Source organism: Anopheles gambiae, chromosome 2 (genome assembly GCF_943734735.2).
Source record: "Anopheles gambiae chromosome 2, idAnoGambNW_F1_1, whole genome shotgun sequence".
In the NCBI taxonomy this organism is placed as follows: domain Eukaryota; kingdom Metazoa; phylum Arthropoda; class Insecta; order Diptera; family Culicidae; genus Anopheles; species Anopheles gambiae.
The window spans coordinates 101,600,417-101,623,256 of NC_064601.1; the positions used below are offsets into that span (position 1 = coordinate 101,600,417).

Consider the following 22,840-nt stretch of genomic DNA (forward strand, 5'->3'; position numbering starts at 1 on the left):
TCCCACTTTTGATCTCATTATAGTCCTGCATCACTTGTATAGAAAAAAGGTGTATTAAATTGTACATTGAATATTGTTTTAATATTGAACACCTATGTAATATGTTCATTAGTTTATTTAGTTATAATTTGTTTTTTCCCATCAATACATTGATTTATTCGCCTCTTACAAATGAATAAATTTTAAAATGCCGACAACGAACGCCTTTCCGCCTTAACATCAGTTTTCGAACACATATTTCGAGCTGTTTTTATCGACTCTGCCCAACGTTCAGCATTATCGCTTGCACTTTGTCCACTGGGCGCTCTTAACTGCGTCTGTGTGCGTTGTACCGGGCAAGCGAACAAAGCCGTACGCGTAAAAGAGAAGGGAGAGACGCTGTACCTCTCATTCCTACCGTCCGTATTTGACAGCCGCGGTCGGTCGAACAAAGCCAAAGCTTGGAGAAGTTAAAAAAACGCTCACAAAAAGGCACTGCAGCGACGAACAACTGTTTGATTCCATATGGCACTTCATCCACAGTTTTGTAATGCCTTTTGGGTGAATCATTTTGTGGCGAAAAATAGTCAAATGTGTGATTGTTTTGATGTCATCATTGAGTTGCCGGCGATTTAAATCCATATGCCCTCTCCCTTCCACTGCACTAGCGACCGTTGGAAGCGAATGGATTGCTCAGTATGGGTGCAACGCTATACACGCACACACACGCACATCTGCAATGCCTTTCTTTTTTTTCACACACTCGCCCCTAGCCAAGCGGCTTCGTTCTCTCTTTCTAGCACTGCGCAGTTGTGTGGTACGCTGTACGTTACGCGCTGCTCTTCGTGTGCGTGTGTGTGCGTATCTCGTGTAAGAAAGAGACACATAGCAAGCATTGCAGCTGGCAGAGGAAAGAAAGAGAGTGCACAGTTCTCTCTCTCCCCTACACGCCTATGTGTATGTGTGTGTGTGTGTGCGCTAGAGCACGTCCGTTCACGTCGTTCGCATTTCGCACCTCACCGTCGGTCTCACTTCTCACGAAACATCCTTAGCGTTCGGTTGTGTGTCCGTGCGTCTCCGGCCATTTTTGTCCCAAGCAAGTAAGCCACACCAAGGCAAAGCAAAGCACAGTGTTCAGTTCACTCCTGCGGCTAGTCGGGTAGAGGTCACAGTCGTCAATTCCAATTGTAGCGGCCGTGTGTCCAGTCCGTTTTTGTTTGTTACGTGTGTGTACACATCTCACCTCGCAAGCAGAACCCGCGCCGTATTCATCCCCGCGGCAGCGCTCACTCGAGAAAGCAACAGAATTAAAAAAATAATCTCAAACCGGTAAGGGATCATCTCGGTTCCTTTGTTCCCCGCGCGGCCAGCCAGTGTGTGCGTCACTCGAGAGTGCGTGTTCTCTTTCTGTGTGCGCGTGTGTGTGTTTAGTCTCCGGTGGAGAAGGCCTGGAAAATTTGTAGTGCGAAGGAATTCAGCTTGGAAACAGTGCTAAAAAGCCAATGCAATTGTGATCACCTGTGTGTGTGCGTGTTAGAAGCTTGGAAAGATCCTCTCAACACATCAGTGTGCACGTGTGTGTGTGTGTTTGTTTGAAGGTACTGAAAGGAAGAGTTCGCCCGTCCCCGTATCCGTAGTTCGGAGCACAAAAAAAACGCACCACAAAACAGGAAGAAAAGCTGCACAAGTGTCCATCTTATTTTGGACCTGGCCATCTTGCTCTGAAGGTATCCCACCCGCTCCCCTGTGCGCAGGATAAAAAAGAACAGGTAGGTTTCGTTGCAAAATTGTGATTTAAAACAAAACCCAAGAAAAAAAACTGGGGAATTAATAGAAAATAGGAAAATGGCACATCCATGCATGTGTGTACTTTGATCGGTGGTGTGTGCGGTGTAACGATAAAATTTGCCGTGCTAACATATTGCAACAACCAAACATGTCCTGACATCCGATTTGCAAAGTGTGAGCGAAAGAGAGAGAGCGAGACACGTCAAAGCAAGCCGGCCGCTTCAGTGAGAGGAGTTTCGAGTGGCTTTTTTGTCGTTGTGAAATTGCTCGTTTTTTAATGAATTTTGCAATTAGAAAAAAAAGTTAAAATCTGATTTGAAAAACGAAAAGCGGACTTTTTATATACCAAATATTCCAATAAGTCTATTTCTCTCAACACGTGTGATGAGACGGAGCCAGCGCAGCTCACAAGAAGGCCCTCACAAAACGGTCGCGGTTTCGCCTCTCTTTCATCTCATTTTAGATACAGAATTAAAGCAAATAAAATGCCATAAATCTAATCAATTTCAAATGTGTCACCCGAGCCACAGCTTAGAAGAAGAAAAATAAAAAGAGGAAGAATACAAACACACACATGGTCCAGAGCACAGCGAAGATTGTTCTCGTTAGTTCTGTTCTGTGCTCTGTTCGTGTCACACACATGGTGGTGGGCCCATTATCTTCACTTTTACTTGCGCGCTTCGGTGGATGATCCGGACGAGTCTGTCTCTAAAAAGATCTCAGAACCGTTCCCAGTCTCTGGCGCACTGCGCGGAGCCGAGAAAGCGAACAAGAAGCACTTGTTCTCTCTCTTTCCGATTCACACTTGCGAGCGGTCTTGGGCTGCTGCGCGACCTCTCTTTTCAATGCTTACTTTTCTTGCGTGTGTCCATCCTTCCGCGCTTCTTCTGCTTCCCACACACACACACACACATTCGCGCAGGACAATCGGGTGGCCCTTCCCCCCACCTCCTTTTCAACTCCCCAACCTCTTGCGATCGGTCAATTGATGGCGTCGATTCAAATCGCTTTTCGAACGGTTTCGCTCTCCTTTTTGACCTTCTTCCTTCTTCTTCTTCTTTAACCCCTTTGCCGTTTTCCCGTGGCACAAATGTGTCAACGCAACACACACACACACACACACGGGAGTCACACGCCGTGTGCATGTGTTATCGGTTGGTCCGTTTTCTTCGCTTCGTCCGATTGCGTGTGTGTGCCCTTCCGCGCCGTGGCCGCTGCCCCACGCATAATCACCGCTTTTTTTAATGGCCGTTACACGTTACGGCGCTTTTCGAAACGAAAGAGCAGTAAAGGAGGATGGGACAACACACGCGCACACGACAGAGAGGGAAGAAATTTGAAAAAAGGGATCAGAAAACGGTCGTTTGGAGTGTTTTTTTTTGTTCGTTCCTTACTAGACGGTTTGAGTGCATGATTGAGAACGAACGGTCGTTATTTTGGATTTTGAAATGGGTAAATGAGAGGGAACGAGACTGCGAGAGAGTGATAGAGAGAGTGAAATCGAGGGAGTGCGAACCCTTTTTGCAAAAGGAAGGGAAACAAGCGCCTCCACGCTTTTAATTGTTTCAAAATGGACAGTTTCGAAACGTTAACGTTTCTTTCTATTCTTCCCCATCCCCATTGCCGTTCCACTCCCGGCTTACCTTCTTTCGCTATTTGATTTGCGCAAATCAATCCGCCAGGGGTGGGTGCACACACACACCCCTGTTGTTTCGCGGGGCATTTTTGTCCTTCTGGGCATGTTTGTATTTGTAATCGAAAGGGTAAAACCCCGTCGAGGGCGAAGGGAAGAAAGGGACACTCGATGCGCGGCATTAGTGTGTGTGTGTGTGTGTGTGTGTGTGTGTTTACCGCATGCACGCAAACCGCGTGTGCGTGTGCCTGCTTAGACGCATCGGAAAGGAGGCGGGTGGGGGGGGGGGGAATAGGCATTGGGAGGGTGTGAAAATGGAACGGATAAACAAAAATGGCTCGAGAAGCGCGCTGAAACGGCAAAGGTGTGTAGTAGGCAGCGGAATGGGGCAAATAATGCACGAAGAAGAAGAAAAAGAAGAAGAGGATCAATTTTTCATACTCCATACGGTGTGCCTTTGTAACCACCTCCCCCCACCCTCCACACCATCCCCCATGCTATGAACCCTTTCGATATCATACGCACACACATACACGCACACACATACATGCTGCTGCTGTTGGTTGTGTAGCGCGCGCGTCTGCTTTGTCGCTCTGCTTGCGCGATGGTGGTGAGTCATAATTATTTCATTCTGAACCACTCTCTTCCCCCTGCCACCACCCCTCTTCCCTCCCATGACGCTTGTTGCCCGGCCCGGCCGCTTTGTAACCCTTTGGCTGTGCTTCTTCGTTCGAGATCTCGAGGGTGGGGTCTGGGAAAGGAAAAGAAGGGTTCAGGCAATCTGTAGGCCTTTAAATGTAAGTGTGTGTGTGTGTGTGTGTGTGTGTGTGTGTGTGTGTGTGTGTGTGTGTGTGTGTGTGTGTGTGTGTGTGTGTGTGTGTGTGTGTGTGTGTGTGTGTGTGTGTGTGTGTGTGTATGTGTGTGTGTGTGTGTGTGGGTGTGTGTGTGTGTGTGTGTGTGTGTGTGTGTGTGTGTGTGTGTGTGTGTGTGTGTGTGTGTGTGTGTGTGTGTGTGTGTGTGTGTGTGTGTGTGTGTGTGTGTGTGTGTGTGTGTGTGTGTGTGTGTGTGTGTGTGTGTGTGTGTGTGTGTGTGTGTATGTGTTTGCGTATATTTGCATTTCTTTTTGTTACTGCTAAAAGTCGATTTTGTTGCGAATGTGTGTGCAATAGTCCGGTGGAAAAGTGAGGTTTTGTTTGTAGCGAATTCACCTTTTACTTGCTTTTCCGATTGGTCCGATTGGATTTTGAAAAGGTTTTTGAGAGGTTGAAAGCCAAGACAGCGTACCATATGGAACGGGCAAATTGGAGACGAAATTAGATAAGATAATTTAAAATTATCGAATAAGAAATTAGATAATTAAAAATTTCTGTTGGAATATAAAGGGGCTTCCATTTCAGTGTCAAAACTCAATTATTCCTGTTCATTTGCGTTAGGGATTATTATGACCTCAAAGAGCTAATTCTGATCATCCAGATCGTTGTGCTGGTGCATCAAGATGATTTTCTTCCTGAACTGAACCCAAAATTTGGCTTATAGAATATTTAACAAAAAAATACAAAAAATAATTTAAATGTCATGTGAACGCGTTCTTCCACTGCAAAACAAGCTCGCTTACAGTAACAAATATTTATTGTTCCACATCTCACCCGCCCTTTAAACTGTCTATTTGTGCTGCGTCATACTGCAGACAAACGACGAAAGTCTTCTTTTGTGCTGGTTTACACATATTTCCCTTCAAACTTCAAGAAAAAGCAAATTTGTCTTCCCTGTCTTCGAGCGCGCGTTATCAGTAAGTTATTACCGGGCTGGTAGGGCCGTGTATATGCGCTTTGCCGCCACCTTTTCGGTTCACCTTTGTTTTTGTTCGTCTTTGGCCTGCGCGTCTGCTGTTTGGCGCAGAATTGTTTGATTTGCTCTGCCTGCTTGTGTGGCGTGGCTTCTAGGTGTTGTTTCGGTTGTTGTTGGCCGTACGTTGTTTTCTCTTTGCTGCAAAAAAAAACACACACACACACATTTCGTTCCATCTCGCTGAACAACAAACACAACAGAGAGATACTTACATGCTTCCAAAACGCTTAATGTGTGCCCGGTGCATACACACACACATATATACATTTAATAAACACAACTCTCACTTCTCTTGTACTATCAACACCGAAAACAAAAACATTTAAAAAAAATGGTTCAATTTCGCCAAACAACAATAATGAAGAAACGTGTTTGTGAGTGTGAGTCGGCACACCAATGTGTGCATTTGTGGAGTTCCCTTTTTCTCTGCCCTTATCATCTGCATCCATTCCAACGAAATTGCCACGAGAACATTCTTTGTTTTTGGGGTTTTTTTTCAAAACGACCACCCAATAATAACAACAAACCACTCCACGTCGTTGCACCCCGAATGACCTTTCAAGGCGTCTTTCTCCGGTGCATTTTTTATCTCTCCGACAGGAGGGAGCGTACAAGCGAAGTTAAGAGGACGCAAGAATAATTTGCACAAGGCGTGTTCTTATCGAGGGAGGCAAACTGTGCTATTTTTCTACTCGCCTTGGATTTCAGAACTTGCCCTGCTTTCCTTCGCTTTGTTTTTTTTTTTATCTTTCCCTTGCACAAGGCCTCAAGAAAGAACGATGTGCGGAGTGGTCGGGTTTTGTTGGTGTGTAAATATATTTTTGTTTTGATTGCTTTGTTTCTTTACGGGCACTGTTGTTGTTTGTGCGAATAATTGTGGCAGCCGCCGCCGACGCCGGGTGATAAGGCCATGTCTCTTCCCCGGGCTTAGCTTGTTTGCATTGCTGAGCCCCCTGACCAAGGCGACTGGAAGTGCAATTTACCCAGTTGCAATGTTGCATTGTAAATTTTGGGCTGTGTTAGATGTGTCTCTCATTGCAACGAAATTGAGGCAATTAAGCAACATTAATCTTAATGTTCGGATATTCCTTTTTTATGACTTGTTGATAATGTCTTCATCATAATCTTCTTAAACTACTTTGTAGTCAGTAACATCGTCACGGCTTAGCTCTACGCAATTCCATTCCATCGCCAGCTTGCATCTATTGCACAACAAACCCCGATGAGATGACCTCGTCGACAACACGCCAGCTGTTCTTCCAGAGCGAACAGGCATCGGGAGAATCTTTCATCATTAACCCGACCGGAAACGGTCAATCGAGTATGAATGAATTCGCACAAGCATGTTTAACAAACACGCTCGCTCGGCGAACGTATAGAACGTACGTGATGAACGACGGGTTTTAAATGCTTCACTTCAAATGCTTGGGTTGATTTTGGACCTATTGCTGGCTTTGTGTTAGCTGTTAAACTCTACCCAAATGCTGTAGAAGAAAGCAGAAGGATCTGTTCTGCGCCCGTGGGCCATTTGGCTGTTGATATTCTTCCCTGCCTCTTGTTGCTATCAATTCGTAACGTTCGATCATTGGTCGTTGTGCAAAAACTAAAGGTTGATCATGTTGGGGATCGTACCACGCGGTTTTTTTTGCAAAGGGTCCCCGTGCGAACCCAAGAAAGCGCGTACTCTTTGCTTCCTCGCAACGCCCTGCAGACGAAGCTGCTTCTCGCGTTGTGTGGTGTCGAGAACAGATAACTTCCGGGCATTAATTTTAATGTCTTCAACCCGTTTTGTCCCGTAAAATAGTGTGGCCAGTCGATCAGAGTACACTCGCCTCGTCGCCTTCTTCGTTCACCGTGCCCCACGATGGGATTTTGCCATTCCACACGGTGGGTTACCCCTTTAGCTCTCTAGCTTTTGTTTCTTTCCTATTCGTTCTCTATTATTTATTTCGCCATTTGTCTTAACCATGCTTTGCGCGCAGGGTCTCTCCACCGTTAGCACTTACCCGTTTTATTCCTATTCCGTGCTCCGTGCCTTTTGCTAGACCATTCGTACCCGGCTTTTTGTTTTGTTTTCATTTTTAAACATTATTCTTTCCTCGCCGGCAACAAATCTTAGATCCTAGATCATATCCCTCGAGGGTCGATTCATTCCGTGTGGAGCTTGTCCGTCTCTTTTTTGACAACCGTTGGGTGTTTCTAAAGCGTTAGAATAACTCTTTTTCACAAGAGTACAATCCGATCACGTGACTCTTGTGGCTAGTGTGTGCCGTAGGGGTTTTTTTATATTGTTATTATACCATCATCACACCGGAAGTGGGAATGTATGTTTCGCCACGCCAACAATATTCTCCAGGGCCGGTGGCGTCACAATTGTTCGATTTGAATGTGATGAGGAAGTACGAGCCATTGCCGGAAGTTGATACCGATTACGGCGCGGACTTGCAAATCGTCGTCTAGGTTACGAAAGATGGATAGGCAGTCAGCATTGTTTGCTGGAACGAACTTCGGAGAGGTGTGGAATTAGGGAATCCGGTGTAAAATTTTACCTAAAACTTAAATGTTCGAATTCGCGATGGGTTTTCTGTTAGTTAGGGTGTGACATTAAAATACACTCACAGATATAAAGATCTTTATAAGAATCTGCTTGAGAGCATCAAAAGAATCTGATGTCTGCAAATAATTCGCGAAATAATCGCAAACAACGCGTTTTTAACGTCATAATGAAATGGGAGCACAATTCTGGCACTAAATTAAGCAATTCCACCTTACTTAGGGAGCTAATTTCCTAAGCCGCCCCCCCTTCGCCCTCGTAACCACTTATCTCAAACGGCAGTCAAATCACATTTCGCAGCTTAATTGGATGTTCACCACGCGTGCAGAGAGATTGGATTACGGCCAAGAACACGAAGCAGAAGCGGTTTGGAAAATGCCGTAACCACCATCACCCCCTCCCCTCCCCCCCGGCCGACTTCTCCCCCACTTTGTGTGCATTTTCGCATGACGATCACTTACAAATTGCTGTGCGGTGTTTATTCTCTCACAGTGGTTTTCTCAGTTCCGTGAAACGTGTTCCCTGCTCCTCTGGTTCTGGTGAGAACACGGACATGGATCAAATTTCGAAATGTAGTTTCCGGTGGGTTTTGTTGGTTCCTGTGTTGCAGACAGGCTTCTCTTTGCTGCTGTGGTACGGTTGCCCCTCGGGAGCTCTACCGCATGCTTCCACCATCCATGGTTTCAGTTGCAGAGAGGCTCCGCGAAGCAAAGCGTTCGTCGTCGTACACGTGACTTTGCTTTCAATTTTTAAAGTCTGCCATTTAAAGTTGGCTTATGGGGGAGAGGGAAACACTAGAGGAAGAAGATGCGAGAGAACGAGTTGTCTCCGGTTCGTTCAACTTCCGGGTGTGTTGCACTGCAGCGAGAGTTGGGCACCATATGGAAGACGTTATGGGTGCAAAACTGTCAATAAGGTTGCAGAGCTTGGTTGCAATGTACAGCGACATATCCCTCCCAAGCTCGTTTATTGGATTTTGCAAAGCAAAACTGCGGAACAACTGTTGTTATAGGAAATATTAAAACGATATTTCTCGAGCAATTTCAGTTACTTCCTGCATTGGATAAAGCCATGCATATGTTGTCCATTATGTATATTTTTTCGTGCGTTTCTCCTCTTGACAAACGGTTGCGCCTGAGCACACACAACTGCAACTGTAGCTCTCTCGATTTTGTGCATCTCATTTCACATTTCACCATCATAAATCAAACCCTGGGTACCATTCTTTTCCCTAGCTTTTGCTCTGTACATTGCATCGTTTCGTGTATACGTGAGTGCGAATGATGTGTCCAGTCGGCAGTTCCCCCAGCAGTAGAGGTCCTACTTTCAGGACCAGGAGAGGACTACGAAAAATGGGTGTGTGCTCTGGTTATTGCATGAGAGTGCTCTCACCCAACACAGTCCGCGCGCGTGTGTGTGTTTGCGCCTGGAAGTAGATTTATGGCGATAGCAAGTGGAAAACAACGTGAACCTCACCTCCTCACGCATTTTCTGGTTTGGTTTGGTTGGGCGGATGGGAAAAGAGGCTGGACGAGGAAGGACTGCACGTTCGCTGCAACGATGATCAATTTTGTCCGCGTGGGAAGTTGACAATCGAAGTTCAAGTGTGTTGTCATGCGCGGCCGGAGTGAATTATTTCATTACCATATTTATTGGAGATAGTTATTCAGAGCATTGAACATTGGGAGACTTCCTTTTTTCATATTTTCACACCGGGAGTTTGAATATCTCCGATGTACTAATGATTATTTCCTGAACATTTGCCTCAAACTTCCTGAAATGTCAACAATTCCAAGCATAAGTCGCAAAACATATGCTCTGCAATTAAATCCTGTGAAACGCAATTCCAAAATTTCAAAAACATGTCCTTGATAGCGCAGTGGCTGGTCAAATTCGCATCAATTACGCCTACACGCCAATCACGCGTGTCCATTCACTTCGTCCAGAGCATCTCCCTGGTCATGTCCGTCGATGGCGCCAATGTTGAGTAGAGCAGCAGCAGATATCAAACAACAAACACCACCAACAGGCTTCTCTTACCTTCAGTAAGAGCTCCAAACCTGTACCATATGGTGTGAGCGGAAGAACCGGGGGTTTTGGGGTTGGGTAGTGCCAGGATGGATCCATCTCGGCGTCCATTTTCGCATCCTAAAAAGCTTGCCCTGTGTGCAAAAGTGGTTGGCAATCGTCGTTGTGCGACTGCGCTGGCTGCTGTCGTCTGGGGGGAGTCCTGTCCAACAGCGGGGGGAAGGCAGGGGAGTTCATTTCATCGCCCACGCTACTGAGAAGGGCACGTGCGCACACATACACACATACAGGAAACGTTGCTGCCCTGTGTCTCTCCAACCTACGCGCGAAATCCTTCGATTGCCATTCGGTGTAGTGTCCGGCCCCTCTCGCTGTCCTCCCAGGCTTGAAAGAGGGAGAGCGAGAGAGATTGATTGGGACCAAGCGCGCCCATGGAACATGGAATTGAAAATTATCCTTCGGGAATAATGCGGTTCAATTAGAGCTGTTGGAGCCGAGCACGGCGGAGCGAAAGAAGTGCAAACGTCAACGGGAAGGGGTAGCAGCAGCATAGCATCAGCGCTCTGCTTGGAATTACCACCGTCCATTAGCTCGGACGTGCAGCAGTCTTGTTTGTTGCTGCCTGTATTGGTATCCGTTGGGCTTGGCACTACGAAAAGACGCCAATCAATCAAAAAGGTGGAGGAGCTCATTGGAGTTAAGTTAAGCAGCAGCTTTCAAGGTAATGGCTGAAGTCAACATATGGTAGGACATTAGTGGTGCGATAGTCAGGCAAAGGAGCTTATCAAATTAGATCATACATATGAAGAGATGTATAGCAATCGTTAAGAAAGGCTTAGATTTTGTTCTCCAAATGTATGTTCTTGGTGAAGATCTTATATTTTAACGCTTGTCTTCGCACTGTGTTTTTCAAACTTAAAGAACATATCATAGATGTCGCTGTTTAATAATACTGGGACATTTATTAGGATCTGGATCCTCTGTTTTATCGTCCATTTATCAAAGCTTTATTAATATGAAGTAAATAAAAAACTAAGATTACGTTTAGACATACATGAAATGTATTCACTGATTAATAGGCTACATAATTTTGTGCTTCTTTTGATTGGTACCGTCGTTGTTCTTCAACCGAGAGCGTCTCTATTGATAAAAGAGCATAATAAGCGTTACACTCGGTTACGGTCGCACAGTGTCATTCGTAAGACACGGTTCATCAACAAGACGGATTAGGGTTGTTGTTCTCAAACGTACCGAGGTGTTTTCATTTGCGCGCTCTGTTTGGGTCATAAAAAAGAAGTTTCCGAGGGTTTTTAAAGTATATTTCTACAATCGATGTTACAATAAACACTTTTTGAAACCAGCTAAAAAAATGTGCTAAAAAAACTAAAAAAAATATTTGAAAAAAGGTTTAGAACTCTTCGTATAACCAGCGAGGGTATGCTTCATAGTATCTGTTGAAGTATATTGTGCTGAATCTCTGTTTGTAGAAGATAGATATCGAATTGAATTTATCTTCAGTTCAATTTAAGATATGTCTTTTGCAAGGTGGCTACCTTTCGTACGGCATTTGATAGAAACTCCCTGGAGATGCCAACCCTTACTCCATCTCTTCCATTCTCTTCATAAAGGTTCCATTTCTTGGATCCAGTGTCACTGGAATGGATATGTGTCGTCGATGAAATATTTTGCGTACGAATGCCATTCCATCCGGCAATAATAATGCAACCAACCCATCATTTGCCCCGAATGTCTTACCATCGGTGGCAGCTTCCATCAGCAGAGCACAATCGATTGCCATTGACGGGGGATGGGATCGCTCGAGCCTCTCCTTGGCTTTCTGCAGTGTGAGAGAGAAGCGATCCCTTTCTATAAGAATGTCCACCGTTGTTTTGTGTGAGCGTCTTCTTCGCTGGCAGTGTGGAACGCAATTGGAAGATTTATCGGTGGTGGCTGTGTGTTTTTTTTTCGCTCTCCTTCTCCTCAACCCCCCCATATAATGGCGAAATATTTAGGTCACTTAAGGCATTAAGAAGACTGAGCTGAACGGGAGAATAAAAACAAAAGAGGCAGCAGCAACTGAAACAACAACAAAAAAAGAGTTGTGCTCCAAAAGCATTCTGTGCTGGAAAATCAATCCCCATGAGAAGTGTTGTGGTGTGCGCGCAGCAAAGAGAAAGAAAGGGAGGGGGGTACTTTCGGGTGGTAAAGGATGATTGAAATTAATATATCGTCCAGACGCGTCCAGACCGATCTCGCAACGGCAGTGGGTTTGGGATTTTTGGATCACACCCTATATCCCCTCTCTCGGGCGTGTTTTTCTGCATCTTGCTGCGGCTGCGGAGTAGTTTAACCCCGAAACAAGTGAACCGTCTGTCTGTGTTCCGCTGGTCCATTTGGTCAGTGCCATCAGAGATCTCACATCCCCATTGGCACTGGAAGATCGTATGTGTTCGGTTTGGGTACGGTTTGCGTTCTTGTGCGCGCGCGCGCCTTACTCTTTGCATTTTTTTGCCCTCTTTAATGACTGCAATAAATTGTATTATATTGCTTTTTATCATCATACGTTGGCGGGGGCTGCTGCTGCAACAGTGCTGAGACGAGTGAAAGTACACAAGTACCAGTAGACGACGATGTGTGAAGCGTTACAATTCGGGGGGGGGGGGGGGGGGGGATGGGACAGATGTCAAGAACGTCTGGAGCCTGTCTTCCCCCTGTCCAGTGGGCGCGCGCATTTGTGGATGATTTTTATTTGGTAGGCAGCAAGTGACATATTATCAAGCGGTGGAAACCGGAGCAGACAATTGTAGTCCAGTGCTTTCTTTTTAATTTTATGCTTTTGGGCAAAAGGAAAGTTTTGTTTGTGTTGTGAAAAAAATGTTAAAATTATTAAATGGATTAAAAAAATTTAATAAAAATTATATAAAATACATAAATAAAGTACATAACTAAAAGAAAATACCTGAAATAGAATTAACTAATGGAATAGAACAGAAATGAATCAAGAAAATGGTAAAATAAACAACGATATAACAAAATAAAACAATAACAATGAAATACGTAACATGAAAATACAATAAAACATATACAAAAGGTACAAATGGAAACAGAAAATGGTACAACTAACATTGCTAACAACATAACTAAGCAGCAACCTCAACGAACCATGCATTAACAATCAAAATTTGTAACCTATCGCTTGTAAATTGCTTGCCGGAAACCTTAATAACAGCAATAAATGGGTGCGAAAATGCGAAAATTTCCATGTGAGAGCATATGCTGATGAGAAGCGAACACATCCTCCCTACAGGCACATCCCTCTTTGCATCCCCTTTTTTCGCTTCCTTTCTCTTTTTTGCTGTTTCGTTGTGCTGTGTATGTGTGTGTTGATTGGTGAAAAATGTGCACTGACACAAACGATCGCGAAGACAGGCGGTTGGGCATGAACGGAAAAACTGAACGAATGATGCTACAAATGGCGTTCCTTCGTTGTGTGTTTCCTGTTTCCTCATAGGGGATTTTCTTTTATTTTTCTTCTGGGAACATATTTCTCAAAACTCCCATGAAGCACCAGCACACACACACCATTGCTGCGTTGCGTTTAATAAATTTCATTAATTCCTGTCGCACTTGCTGTGGCGCTGGCTGGGCCGCCTGCCTCCTCCTGGATGCCTTTTTGCGCTCTTTGGCTTTGGCTCTGGTTGCACTGGTGCTAAAGGGTCTTTCATTCTGCTGCTTCACCCGATTGGTGCTGCAAAATATGTGCAAACGTGCAAGATGAGAAATGAGAAATAGGGTTAAGATTTCATCGCCACTGCACGGAGTAAAAAAGTAAAACTAGTGTGGTAAAAGAAAAGAAGCTTGGAGGCGATGCGTTGGAAGATCTGTTTAATGGTATTTTGCTTTCGTGGTGTGTTCTTGCTCTCGGCTGCTGGACTATCCAAATTAAATGGTGAATAGTGTAGACTGTAGAGTACAGAGTGTGACAAAATTAGACTGAATTAACGCTAAAACTTGTGAGAAAGAAAGAGAAGATAGTTAAAAGATTATACAGAAAATGTGTGGATACAATTATTTTATATTTCTTTCGAATGGTACTGACGTTGTTAAAAAACATTAAATGTTTCTGATGTCCTATCATTTAAATATCTTGGTAGTATCTGCTGCAAATCTACCACATCCTTCTGCCGCCATTTTCATCCTTTCTCCTGCACTTTCGCTACCCGCTGCGCAAACGATTTGTCTTAATTTTCCATTATCATTACTTTGGTCAATAGTTTCAATTAATTTTCACAATAAAAGCACAGCGGACAGCGTCTGGACTTGAACCAACACATTTGTCCGAGCGATTATGGCGATTTGTGTAAAGGGGGAGGCACGCAAAAGAGGGAGCCCAGTGAACGATTTTCTCGGCAGATGTAAGGGGCCAGATCCGTGTCGTGTCCATGGTAAGCGGATGCGCTTGAGAATGGGGCGGCAGGATTGCGCGTGGGAGGTAATCGAGGGTAAACTCCCACTTACCTTGGGCAGGGGGGGGGGGGGGGAGCAAAAGCCGCCGGTGGTACCGAGCGCGCAGACCGAGATCGTGCCCGAAAGCAGTAATAAAGAAATTTTACAATAAAAGTCAGCAATTATCGTCGTTTCCCGCTGTAAAACACATTACACCATTCACCTAAAACCTCTCCACTCTTTCTCTCCCGGGGGTGCACATTGCCGCGAGGCTGCGCTTCTGTTGCTGCTGCAGTTGGCTGCTGCTGCTGCTGCGCTGTTATTGCGCCGCGTACCTCATATCCGGCGCGCGCAAATATCACGAACGACGATCGCGGTAACGTTTTCGCTGTGTTTTGCGCGAGACTTGGGTGCGCGTTGATGGGGGTTTGGAAGGGTCGATCACAGTCCGTGGTGGGAAGGGAACAAGAGAGGGATGCTTTTTCATATTTTTCTCTGTCTTTGCTGGCGTGTTTTTCTTTGCCATTCTCGCCCATGATCTATGAACGCGTGGCTACATGGCGTGGGGTGTTGTGTTGTGCCTCGCGAGAGCAGCACGAGTGTTTATTGGAGGAAATGATAATGTTGTTTGAAGGTGGTAGAAGAGGAATGGTTTGCGAACAACGGAAAAGGAGGCGTGCGTGATCGCGATCTGGCTTTGATCTTGGCATATAGAGGCTTTGGATGTAAATTAAAACGTCATTTTGTTCAGCAAGTAAATTGCAAGACACGGCATACAAAGAATAATCGGTATTGATTTAAGGCAAGACATAAAAATCATGCCAAACTACAAGTCACAACTGTAGTTCATCAAATTTTTCCAGAATTGGTCAATGATGATCAATAACAAACGATTACATTCAAAATCTTAATTCAAATTCGTGTGAATCAATTGGTGACTCAATAGATGATTCTGATTCGATTCCAATCATTACTGTTCAAGTGTTTTATTAATCGATTTATTCCGATAAGAAACAACGTTAGCGACCATAACACGGCACTGTGACTGTGTCATCAGACAGAATTGATAGAAATATTTATTGAGTCAAATGTTTGACCACGATTCGTATGACATCAATGATTCACTCTGGAATTGGTTCCATGAAAATAGAGCTCCCACCATCACATCACCTCCCTTAGTTGGTCAACTGTGAGTCTGAGAAAGATGAGTCGTTTGGTAAATGTGATTCATTAGTCAAATTAAAATAGAATCATAAATTGAACTGAGTGATATGCGAATCGTTTTTAAATATTTACATTTCACTTTATAGCTCCATTACCAACTGCACGACTATCAAACGCATTATTCTGGGAGAATCAAACGACGGCTTGCGCCCTCCCTTTAATAAACCATAACTCTCATTCCGCAAACGAAAATACAGCGATAAAAGCGATAAATTTCGTCTCAATTATGCCTCTATTTGTGCTGCGTTGTCGGTTCGTCTCCTGCACTCGCCTCTCGGTATAATCGCTTGTCCGTAGAATCCTTTCAATGTGTGGTATTCGTAGGCCAGCTCTCCCGAACACCCCCGTGCACGATGCTTCTATCGCTCACGATTCCTGTTTGAACTATTCCCCGTCGTAGGTCCTCCTAGTAGGCAATACAGGGTTTTCCAGGAGTTCTCATAGCTGTGGGACACTTTATTGCTTCTTTCTTACATGAAATGAACTTATTCTATTGGGAATTGGACTCTCTAGCACCCTTTGTTGGACAACTCCTATAGGAATTTCCAACAAGCCTGTCCCGAAAAGGGTGCCATAGCGTTTAATTTCCAACGTATTCACTTCCAAATGGGATAGAGTCTAGGAAGTGTCCCACAACTCTGAGAACCCCTGGAAAACCCTTTAATGGACAGCAAAGGCGCGCACCGTCAAACGGCGACCGCCAGCTGCTCCTTCGTCATCGGATAAAGCAAAAACCGCAAAGCAAATGGAGAATAAATTTAACGTCACTTGTGTCACAGCACAGAGAGAAATGGGCGTTGGTGGTTGGTGGTGCCCAAGAACCTCAAAGGCAATAGAGAGCGAAACGTTTTGGCTGGTTCGGCGTGTGTGGTTGTTGATGCATCAAAAAGGAGCAGAACTTAATTGGTTGTTAATGAATCACTCGTTCGCTCTTAATGGCGTATAATTCAAGGGATCGCGCTCGTTTGGAGGGATGATTTAAGGGTGGCAAAGTTTGTGCTGTCTTATGGATCGTGCAATTCATCCGTAGCTTTTATTTGCATTTAACTCTTGTACAGAAAATTAATTTTTTTGCTTTTCTATATGGAAACACATTTCTCTTTGTACGAGACTCTATTCATTGAAGCCATTTTTTTTTTAAATAATTTCCCGTTAATAATTTGGATACATTTAAACCTGCCAACTGAAACAAAAACCGTCTGCAAAAACCGTTAAAACCCCACAGACAACAGAGGAATTCTCCAACTCGAACGGCCTCAAACATCTGGGCCCCCTCCGCGAGAAAGTGAGCGCGCAGTTTCGTCCCGTTGTGCCCCCCCCCCCCCCTCCAATGAGCATCATTTTCTCGATCGTCGATCTCTTCGCGAATTTCCTTTTTCCTGCTCGAAGCGTGCTTTCTTTCTGCCGATGCTTTGTGCAATTTTCTTTGCGCGAATTAGCGCGCGTTTTGCGGTACCCCCCGTTTCCATGCCGGAGTCAGTCAGTGAGTAGTGTGGTGTGGTATGTTATGCTCTGTGTAGGATAGACATTTTGGAACACATCCTCCACACATGTGGATGGTGTGGATCGAGTCTTGTACCACAATAAAAATAGCAAACATTGAGCTCTTCTTTCTCTCCGGGTTTTTTTGTTTTGCTGCCCTGCCTGCTTGCTTGTTGGTAATTTTGGTAAATTTAAATTGCCTTCACTTCATTCACCGGTTCGCCCTTTTCTTTACTGGATCCGTTTTTTGTGTATGAAAAAAACCCCCCTTTGGTGCACACGTGTGTATGTGAGGGGGCTTGTTAATCATTTTCCCAGTACCAAATTGTGCAAATATGTGCGTGTGTGTGTGTGTGTGTGTGTGCTACCTTTCGACAAGTGTGGTTGACCGTTAGAACCGTCATGTCATGGGCAGGCGTTGCCCGCTTTTTTCCCATGCTCTCAACTGCGAGTTTTGGCTCTGCCCAAGGTGGTTTGATTTTTATGCTCTCGTGAGTTTTCCCACCTTCCACTCCCGCTCTGTGGTCTTTAATCATCCGGTTTTGGGGCTGTGGCGTGCATGTTTTGGCGCATGGGGGGGGGGGGGGATCCTCTGGAGTGGTAGGATGGTCTTGCTGTTGTTTTACGCTGACCTCTTCTCTCATCATACATCGGTGGTGTCTCTGTTTCCCGCTTGGGGCGAGAGTTCATCATCATGATGAACCGTTCTCCCCCTTCCTCTGCTTGTGTGCGGTAAGCGGTGTTTGCTATTTCATATGTACAATGTGATTCTCGTCTCATGGTTTAGCCTTTTTATGCCTTTTCCCTGTCCCTGCGCGCCTGCGTTTATGTTCGATGTGAACGGTTTTGGTGTTTTTTTTCTTTTGTCAAATAGTTGGCAGTTTTTGCTGCCTTTTCCCCCCTCCCCATTCCTTTGCTGTGGCTCGAAACCGAAACCAGAAGAGAAAACCAAAGGATTTTGCGGTTTTGTTGGACTGTCGTTGTTGTGGCTGTGTGATTTTTGTCTTAATTTTTGCTCTACAAATTCTTCAAGCACAACACAACAGGTTAAGAATCCAAAAACTTTCTTGTTTGCTGAAAAGTGCAGAGTGGAGCTTTCTAATGCTTTCCGGTGGTTTTGGACTCTTTCGGGCGTCTTAGATTGTGCTGCTGGGAAAAAGGTAAATGTTTTGCAAAAAACCCCAAAAGTCCCCATCAAAGAGTCATCGAACATAATATGCATGGGAAAAAAATGGAACTGGAAAACCCAATTGATGATCGGTTACATTTTATCGCATGGATCGTCTGTTACGTTTTTTTCTTCCATTTCGTGACGGTTCAATAGATTTGGATGTATATATATTTTTTTCTCCCGTCTCTTTATCATGGATGTGTATCATTAAGCAGGAGGAGCAATTTATTGAAACAGCAAAAAACCATCAACTCTCCCGAGAACATTGTTTTTTGGTGGGAAAAAATTGGACCACAAAAAAACCGCTCTCAAATGCTTCATCGCCTCTCAATCTCCCCTCCCTTCTGTGTTTGATATTGATGAAGCGTACGATCGTCGTCCCCAAGCAACATTAATGGCTTAATTATTTCGATCATATTTTGGGATGATTGATGCGACGACGAACCAACCCCCGATCGAGCATTTCCGACTCTCCTCTGTGTGTGGTTTTTGTTGCTGCTTTTGTAACGTTTTCGTTTTTCACTACAGTAATGGACAATTTTTTGTGAACATGATTACTCTAAACAATTCTCTATTGATTTTTTTAAATACTGAGTTGAACGTTTAATCTTCATTGGAATCTAATGTGTTTCTTATTATGTTGAATTTATTTTAACATTAATTTAAAAATGATCTGGATTTCATGTCATGAAATTCACCGCAGAGAAACTGATGTAAAAATAACTCCAATTTTGACATCGAGAGAACAGTTTTCATACCCCATACCCTAGTGGGATTTTAAAATACAATCACGTTCTCGCAAATTTCAATTCGACTCTCCACGCAAATCAAAGGTGTGTAATGTGTGAGAAATAGTACGACGTGGAATATATTTTCAAAACGTGAGCTCCTTCTTCTCCCTCCCGAGATTGCTCCAATAGACGCACAGCGTAAGGATTACGGATAGGAAAATCGAAAGTTCCTATCCCCAAAAAGGATGGCAAAAATCGCACGCATCGCGCTTTGCATCTATAATAATGCTGTGCCGGAATGTTTAGCACGTTTTACGTAACGGCCAAGATAAGAATGTCGTTTGGAACGGAATGATGAGCAAATATGAGGCAGTGGGGATTTACGTGAGCATTTTTACCAATTTTTGTTCCCTTCTTTTTTTCCGTTGGACTTCCGAAACTTGAAACTTTTTATACCAAACCAGATAATGTTCTATTTTGGCATAAGGAGCTTTAATTAACGAAACCTATGTATAACTATTTAAAAATGATATATGAGAAATACTGTATTAAGACGATACTTTTGTCTCTTAACTTTAAAAGCATCGGAATTAAGCTAAAACGAGAAATTTCCACAGTAACAAAGTTAGGTGAGGCTCAGCTTTCCACCTTCTCGCTCGTTCCAGCTTGCGGTTTGTGGACCATCCGCGGCATGATGCGTGTGCGTGTCGATTTCTTTTTTCCAATTTTCCTGCCCAACTACAAAAAAAAACACTAAAACATTTGCGCCGATTTTCTCTCCCGTACGTTAACAACATTCCAATAGATTCCATCTCGCTGCCATTGCTCGCTCTTGCAGTGGTGTTTTGGTGGTGGTGGTGGTGGTAGTTGGCTTTCCATCATCTACTAGGTAGTAGCTCACTGTTGGAGTACCAAAAACAGACAAAGCAAAGAGCTGCAATTGGTACAAACTAAGTAGATATTTTATTAGTTTTCACTCACCCTGTGGGCTGAGTGGTGGAAAATGTGTGGCACATCACTAGTATCTGTGTTATAGTTTTTGTTAGTAGATTCCTTTTCACCAAAATCTGGTCATGAAGCCAGTTTGTAACTTGTTGTTGTGCAAAAGATTGGAAGCTTTGCCTGTTTTTCAACTTCAGGGTCTTTTTCGACGCAACAGTATTCCAACACGATCGCGTCACCATCACCAACCCTTACTTTACCCGTCCGAGTTGGGATGTTTTTGTTTTCCGGTCCACAACCACCCCCAACACTTGTGGATGTGTGTGTGTCCTTGTATCTTCAATTTTGGAGTGAGAACGCTTTTCCCTGCACTACCTCACGAGAGAGCACACAAGTTTTTACATCACGAACAGCAGCAGTCCCCGTTACAGTTGACGAGCTCCCGAACTGAACCGTGACCGAGATGATAGGCGGGAGGAGGTGAGGTGTGTGTGTGTGATGTGTGTAAAAACAAAAACAAAAGCTTTCGTCGATACGCACCACGCGCCCCCCCGCGCTTATCGACATTGACTTTGAAAATGAAAACGAGTCCATGGCGGGTGCCTCTTCCCTCCCACTTCGTTTCTCCAGCCTTTTGGTGGGGATGGAGCTGTCCGTTGTGTGCCGTTTTCGCTTCGTACTTCCAAGGTATTGTCGAAAAGTTCGTAATATATCTGTGTGTGATACTTTGTGTGTATCTCATCGATAATGCTGCTGTGTGGTGTGTCCGAAACATGTTCCGAAATCACTTGTTCGTTGAGCAGTTTTGTCGGTTGCTTAAACGATTGGACCAACGATACATGAAAATCAATTGGATATCGGAAAAGGTCCTCGATCGAGATGGAGGTGTGGGATCAATTTTCGTGACAGCTTTCAAGTATCAACTTACCTCACAGGAGAGTGTTGTGCAAAGGCTGGAAATGAATTTTCACTCTGAGCATTGGTCGTTGAAAAACAACTTCATCATATTGATAGAGCTTTCCATGAGTTGTTGACAATTTGCGGATGTATTGGAATTGGATCATGAAAGTTGGTTTTTTTATAAATTCAATTGGAAGCTAGAAATCAATTGAGCACTGTTCTCGACAGCTTCTGACAGGTGTGCTTGGGACTATGGCGTCTGACGTGTGGTTTGAGCATTTCAAGTGCTCGTTCGTGTACACCAACAGCAATTCTTTGCCAGGAATTCGTTCTAGTACAAATATGCAATAACTTCCGGAGTTATTTACTGTAAATAACTTATAATAACTTATTGCTGCCTAGAAGAATGTTCCTTAATACAGATTCCAGTAACTATTGGAATTGATTCCAACTGTTGCCTCATCGCACAAGTGTTGTTGTCCGTCGGATGTACTTCTTGGCCACAGTACCCAGATGTTTTAGTAACATCACAAACGCGTGAATAATTGAATTGCTGCAGACAGCGCTAAAACAACTTACCCGTACTACAGCATCCCTGTCTTCAAAGACCAATCCAAAATAACAGGCAAAAAAAGATAAAAAGAACTTTCGTCCCCATTTACCTCAGCAACGGAGAAGCCCCCGCGCAATCCAACAGAGGAATGCCTGAAAGTAAAATAAGTAAAGTGCAAATTTGCATAATTTCGGGAGTGGAGCAGAGCGGCCAATGGTGCGTTAATAACGCCCAAACGTTCAGGACATTCGTTCCGTGCGCCCCTGCGCGTAACTTACCTGCATCCATCTCCTCCTTGGTCATTACTTTGGCCCTACCGATGTCTCTCTCCAGTTGGCTTCGCCCTGCTGCTCAATTACCTTCAAATTACATTGCATTTTAGCCGGACGGGAATGGTGGTACACCATGTTGATATTCCGGGATAGCCTATGGCACGACCGTTTCATGGATGGCACAAAGTTCAGTGCGGGGTTGGTTTGGTGGTACGGTGATGATGGTGATGATTTTGTACAATTTTCTGTACGAACAAGCTTCCATTTTTGGAGTTCGCGGTGTGGCGTTGACGGTGAATGGTGGTTTGTGGTTATCACACACAGAAAGTGCAGCGAAAGAATCTGTCAACTACTCTGTCTTTGGGAGGTTGCCACTGTCGTTATGCCGAAGGTGGTGTACCAGAAGTAGGAAGCCGCTCATTGCGCAAACGTCAATTGCAGAGGACCACACCGGGTGCGTTCTAGCAGCAGACTCTCTGCTCCTTGGTGGCGCTCCTTTCCATCTAAGCATAACGGTAATGACCGGTTGTAGTCCTCGGTCGTGGTCTTCTGGTCCTATCGCAACAAGCGTTCAGGCGGTGGATATTCAATTATCGGTGTGGCACAACCATCACTTTTTCAAGACCGACCGGGGGAAGGTCCTGAAGCGAAAACCCAATTACGTTACATTGTAGTCCTATTACGATCGACTTTGGCGTTTGTTCATTTGCATCGTCTAATGACATTGTGTCAGGATGACATCCGGGGCATGTTTTTGGTAGGAAACATGTGTTGAGATATTTTGGGAAATTGGCATCTTAGGATCATTGCGATGAGTTAAGTTTGGAGTTGATAAAGAAAAGATCTTTGATAGAAGAACAGTGAGGGAATGAAATTATGTTGTCTTCTAAAATGAAAGCTAACAACGAACGTTAGAGGTGCCTATCGCTTTCAAGATGTTGCCAAGCACAGGAATACATCGAAAAGTGTGAAGATGCTGGAATGATGTACATTGAGAAATTGGGAAGTGTACCTTCCAGAATTGATCGATAAAGAAGAGCAATCACCATCAATTTTCTTTACGTGGTGAAGGGACGAGAAGCGACAAATATTTTCGGTAGCTCCCGGACATCACCATTAAAGGAAGAAGTGTCGCGCTTCTCGTGATGTACAGATAGTGATTGTAAGCAGATATTTGCTCGAGATATCTCTCTCTCGCTCTCTTCAAGTCCCTCTTAAACGACACTTTATGGACATAAGAACTTTTTTATTTGGTTCCTTTTTGTTGCTGTTCGTCCTGTGAAATAAAA

General features: G+C 44.3%; 1 protein-coding gene across 1 annotated transcript in view; it reads left to right on the forward strand.

Moving 5' to 3' along the window:
• Window positions 1-988: 988 nt before the first annotated feature.
• The window catches only part of LOC1277085 (synaptic vesicle membrane protein VAT-1 homolog-like), a 69,280-nt gene continuing 47,428 nt past the window's right edge, over window positions 989-22,840 (forward strand). Inside the window, exon 1 of the mRNA XM_061648001.1 lies at window positions 989-1,748. The gene's annotated coding sequence lies outside the window, so the exon portion shown is untranslated. The remainder of the gene's footprint in view (window positions 1,749-22,840) is intronic.